Raw genomic sequence first — 6,136 nt, forward strand, 5'->3', positions numbered from 1 at the left:
TTAATTATGAAACATATATAGTACTAATGGAATTTTTCAAAATCAATGGTTTTTTTTTTCATTAGCCAGCTTAATTTGACTCTAGAGCAGACAGGTAAATCTGGATCTTCCTTCTAGAATCAGTAATATTGTAATAATAATAATGCCCTGGACACGTTCTGGTGTCTCCTAGCTTACAGTCTACGGCAACTTGACTAGCATTTGTACCCTACTGTTCTGTGAAAATTGTGTCAATTTTAATTATGCTGAATTGGTTCATGGTGCTTTTCAGTTCTACTGTATCCTATTTTTCTGTATATTTATTCTATTAATTTTTGAGAGTTTGATATTGAAACTCCAACTAAAAATCTTAATTTATCTATTTAAAAAATAATGGCAATATGTAGCAGAACTATATGTAACTTTGTTCTGTTTTTTCCAAGTCTCCTGTAAATGTGTTGTCATACTTTCATAATTTAAAAAATAAAAAAGAAAAGTCATCATAATAATAGCTAATACCATTTACCAAGTAAAAAGTACTGTTCAAAATAGTAACTCATTTAATTGGTGTTCCCCATTTTTAAGTGGAGATGTTCTAAAGAGGACACATCTTCCACATACAGATCTCAGTTTCCTCAAACATTATTGAAAAAAAGAAAAAATGAAATAAAACCTCGCTTTATATATAAGGCTTGTAATTAAACACAGGAACTGTTTCACCAGGTCCACAGAATCAACCAAACAGAACACAAACAGCTGTGGCACTTAAGGCATTTACTCATTGTTATTTTGCAACACCTGATTTGACAGTTATTTACTGAGCACCTTGACTGATTCAAGCACAGTTATGGCTACTAAGGATACAGTGGAGAGCCAGACAGACAGTCTTCCTGTCCTCAGGGACTCCCTGAGACAAGCTGGAACCCAAGTTCCAAGACAAAACTTCAATGTGACAAAAACAAATAAGAGCCAGTGTTGTTATTCCCATTTTGCAGATGAGGACGCGGTGACCCACCTTGGTAATAGTAGCAAGGTAGATTTAACTCTCATCTGGCTTAACCACTGTAAGAAACAAGTTTACTTACACAAAATGGGAAATAATACTTACCTTACAAACAGTGTGGGTAGAGATACAAAAAAGCTGGCAGACACATATTAGCTCTTCAATAAATTACACTTTGTAATAATAGTAAAAATGACTCATGAACTTGAATGCAAACTCTATCTTTTTCATATCCTTCATATGGAGCTGCTCTTTTAACGAACTTTTACTAAAGTTCTCCCGATGTAACTGCATTTTGGAGGCTTTAAGATACATTTTTCATAGTATAATTTACCAACAGGGCTGAATCTACTCAGAAATCATCAAGCTTATACAGGAGTCAAATGGAGGTCTGTGAAGATACTGGTTGGTTGTGCTTGCCCTGATATTTCAAATATTCACCTTAACTTTCTTGAGACATAAGTATAGTAACCCCCAATTTGATGAAAGAGGAAACTAGGCTCAGAGAGGTTAAGTAATTTGCCTAAGGCCACACAGCTGGTGAGTGGTAGAGCCTTGGCCTCAACCCAAGCTGATGCGAGCCAAGCTATTCTTTTTGTCATATAGAACTTCTTCCTATATGACACCCAAATAAAATCCTCTGGTATTTACCGTCAACCTCTTCCTCAGAAAACAAAGAATGTACTGATATAAACCCTTCTCATTTGGCGATGAGGAAATCATCAATAATCAATTGCCCATTGTGTGCCTACTGGATGCCGGCCAAGAGAAACAGTGCTGTGCCGTATGCTCTGGCAGAGACAAAAACAAGGAAACTCATGTCTGTAATTTCAACAATTTTTTTGACAGAAAACCCAAGATCAACGCAACAGAGATTATCACCATGATTTGAGAGCCCAAACCTTGTTCATTCTTAATAATGTTAACAACAAGCGCTTCAGAGCCTTTACTGTACGCTGGGGAGTTTTGGTGCTTTGTCATCCTCAGAAAAAGTCTACTAGGTAGGTACTCTCCATCATGAGCACTTTGAGATGAGGCATCTGAGCCCTGTGGCTCAGACGGCAAAGAATCTGTCTACAATGCGGGAGACCAGGGTTTGATCCCTGGGTTGGGAAGATCCCTTGGAGGAGGGCATGGCTACCCACTCCAGTATTCTTGCCTGGGGAATCCCATGGACGAAGGAGCTGGTGGGCTACAGTCCATGGGGCCGAAAAGCATTGGACACGACTGAGCGACTCACACATACATACACACCCGAGCCTTAACTGAGACAAAAGTAAATAATCCCCAGTTGATCTGGCTCCTAAGTGACAGAGCCGGGGTTTGCACTCACCAGCATTTCTCTGCTGCTGCTGCTGAGTCACTTCAGTTGTGTCCAACTCTGTGCGACCCCACAGACGGCAGCCCACCAGGCTCCCCCGTCCCTGGGATTTTCTAGGCAAGAACACTGGAGTGGGGTGCCATTGCCTTCTCCTAGTCCTCCTCAATTATACAGCTCCCTGAGTCAAAATTGCAGTGTTAAGTTGAACACTAGGTATAAGACCTGGGGCATCTATGTTGCCTCTCTAGTGTGAAGTCTGCAAAAAGCAAGGCACGCGACGGTGATGTTACAGGTCATGTTTGCAGAGCACTGCTCTGTGCTAAGAACTGCAGGCGTGTCGCTCTCACAGCAGCCCCGCTGCACCGGCTCTTTTCATCACTGCTCTTTCCAGGAGACTTGAGCCTTACTGTGTGGTTGGCTCTCACACCGTCCATTTGACAGATGCGGAACCTCAGTCCTTCCAGATTCCACAATCGGAAAGGAGATCTCGGCATTGAGCCAGAGCTTTGAAGCACAGAACCGTGTGTTAGCGTGTGATACAGTTGAGACAGTTCTGGGTTTCTCAGCACAGAGAACACAGCCATCGCCTCACCCTCATCACACAACAAAGTCACATGCATGCACGCACGCACACACAGACACACAGACTTTGTCATCTGCGGTCGCTTGGTGTGAGGGCTAGAGTATAATTATCCATTCAGGACTCGGTAAGAGTTCCCAGAACAAAACAGAGGGCCCGGGCCTGTCTCGGTAATGATGGTGGGCATTTAAGAGGCGCTCCAAGATCTCTCATTAGCGATTCCCAGCAGCATCCCTGCCGGGGTGACTCACCCAGGCCAAGCCAAGTGACAGCGCCCCTGGGACTGGCTCAAAGGACTCATTTTGCCTGCGCTGCATCTCATCAGGGATGGGTAAGCATGGACGTCAACAAAGCTTCAGGGAGCCAGCACTGCCTTCCTCTGCAATCCAGACTTTTTCCACTGGACAGGAGAAAACAATTTCCCCGAAATAGAATTTTTTTTTGCCGCTTATTATGAGACCAAGGATTGCCTGCCCTTCTAAGTATCTGCTTGGCACTTATAAAGCAAAATGATGCTAAACTCGTGAAAACCGTAGCAAATCTGAAATTCTTTTCCTTTCTGCTTAAGCACACATGCAGAGAAAGAAAAGAAAAAACAAGGGGGGAGGGATGGAAAACTCAATAGCTGACATAACAATAGGATTTAGCATTTCTTGACCACTTACTACATGCAAGCATCACGCCAGAAGCCAGGCACCCAGGTGAACTACACGGTTCTTACTTGGGGGCTATTAGCTTCATTTTACCACCACTGCCATATGAAGCAGCATTTGCATCACACAGCCCTACTTACACTGATCCCACCCACCTCTTTCTTGGAGATATTTGCATATAGGAAATATTTCCATTATTCTGAGAGATTACTGGTTTAAGAAAAGGTGATATATTATAGCATGTTCTATATGAAAGTACATAGTAAAGGCTAAAAGCAGAAAATCTCGATCTGACTCCCACAGGAACCTAGGGTAAGGTCTGTGTCCCAGGACAAATTATATAACTCTCTAAATTTCAAATTTATTTGTTCATTTAATTTTTGTCATTGGGTTGAAATGGGAAATTCTATGCAAAATGTTTAGCTTAGTGCCTGGCTAAGTCATATTAAAAAGCAGGGACTTTACTTTGCCAACAAAGGTCTGTCTAGTCAAAGCTAAGGTTTTTCCAGTAGTTATGTGTGGATGTGAGAGTTGGACTATAAAGAAAGCTCAGTCCCAAAGAATTGATGCTTTTGAACTGTGGTGGAGAAGACTCTTGAGAGTCCCTTGGATTGCAAGAAGGTCCAACTGGTCCATCCTAAAGGAAAACAGTCCTGAATATTCATTGGGATGACTGATGCTGAAGCTGAAATTCCAACACTTTGGCCACCTGATGTGAAGAACTGGCTCATTGGGAAAATCCCTGATGCTGGGAAAGATTGAAGGCAGGAGGAGAAGGGGATGGCAGAAGATGAGATGGTTGGATGGTATCACTGACTCCATGGACATGAGTTGCAGTAAAATCTGGGAGTTGGTGATGGACAGGGAAGCCTGGCGTGCTGCAGTCCATGGGGTCACAAAGAGCTGGACACGACTGAGCAACTGAACTGGAGTCATAAACCCTTTTTTGTCGTTAGTTGCTAAGTTGTGTCCAACTCTTTTAGAGTCCATGGGCTGTAGCCCGCCAGGCTCCTCTGTCGCTGGGATTCTCTGGGCAAGAATACTGGAATGGGTTACCATTTCCTTCTCCAGGGGATCTTCCCCATCCAGGGATCAAACCCAGGTCTCCTGCATTCGCAGGTGGATTCTTTATCACTAAGCCACCTGGGAAGCCCATCATAAACCCTAGAAAGTACACTCTGTAACATAAGGTATACAAGATATAGTGTATATTACATATAGTATATAATCTATAGCACTGCTGCATAATAGGTGCTATATAGTATATAGAGAGATAGCTATGTAGATACATTATATATAAATTATATTCAGATATCATGTTACTTGTATTACCATGAACAGTCACTGAACTGTAATCAAGACAAATCTGAAATGACAGAGTTCAAGCTCCAGTCGGACTGTAAAAGGTTTCTAGAAACCAGCTAAGAGTTTACAATGAACTTGCCAGGGAAGTTTAACACCAGGGTTTTGAAAAAATGCAGTCACGTAACCGAGAAGCCCTCAGAGGTGACAAAACTTCCTTGGCGGTAGTTTTTGTACTGGATCAAAAGGGGCAATACGAACCACTTTAAGGCAGTCAGCAAAAATCTTCAACTTCTCTTCCTCAGTTAGTACAGAGTTCAACCCCTGCCCGCCACGAGGGCTCCAGAAGTGGGCGCGCGTGTGTGCGCGCGTCTGTGCCCCCGCGCTTGCTTAGGATCGACTTTGTAGGGATGGGTGAGGAAGGTGGGGACCGCGGCTCGAAGGTACACGGAGGTCGGTGTCCAGAGAGTCGCAGGGGGAGACCGAGCCCCGCCTCAAGGCCAGGCCGCGCTTCTGCCGCCGATCGCAAAGCCACCCGAAGAGGTACCAGCGAGGGGAGCGCCCGGCGGACTATTTGCCCAAGTTTAGACCCGAAAGTGAAATTACTTCCTCGGGTGCCTTTCACTAAGTCTCAACCCCTCCCCACCTAGGGAGGTGCAGAACCCCAAGCTTCCTCCAACGAGGTCCGTCCGGGCTGGCAAAAACTGGTTTGAAGGGGGCGCACGGGCTCGGGGGCCCCGGTAGGCGCCCGCAGCCGCCCCGGCCGCACTCGGAGACCTCGGCCGCCCGGCCGCGCGGTTGTGCAAGCGCTGGGCGGCAGCCGCCGGGCGAGGGCGGGGAGGCGCGCAAGGCGCAGCCCCGATGAACTCGGGAGAGTCAGCCTCCCCCGGGGGTTATCTCCGGGGTGGAGTCTGCGGCGTTCCCGCCCGGAGAGCCGCGCACCGGTCACCCGAGGCCCGGGCGCCCTCACTCACCTCGCTGACTGCATCCTCTTCCCACCCCCAGCCACCCCACCCCGGGCCCCGCGCCGCTCCCGGCCCGGCCAGCCGCAGCCCGGTCCGCCCCACCGAGCGCGCTCATTGGCCACGCGGGGCGGCCGGTCTTCATAAATACACGGTCCCCGGGCATGGAGCGGGACAGGGCAAACGCAGCGCCAGCAGCATCTTTTCTACCCTCCTGGACACCTCCACTTCGGCTCCAGAGCTGGAAGTGAAACTTAACACCAACAGGCGAACTCACGTCCGTCTTCCTTCTTGCAAGAGACAGCCAGCTCCCCACTGCGCTCCTCCAGCCCCGGT

This window comes from Oryx dammah, unplaced genomic scaffold, assembly GCF_014754425.2.
Source record: "Oryx dammah isolate SB20612 unplaced genomic scaffold, SCBI_Odam_1.1 HiC_scaffold_10, whole genome shotgun sequence".
NCBI classification, from domain to species: Eukaryota; Metazoa; Chordata; class Mammalia; order Artiodactyla; family Bovidae; genus Oryx; species Oryx dammah.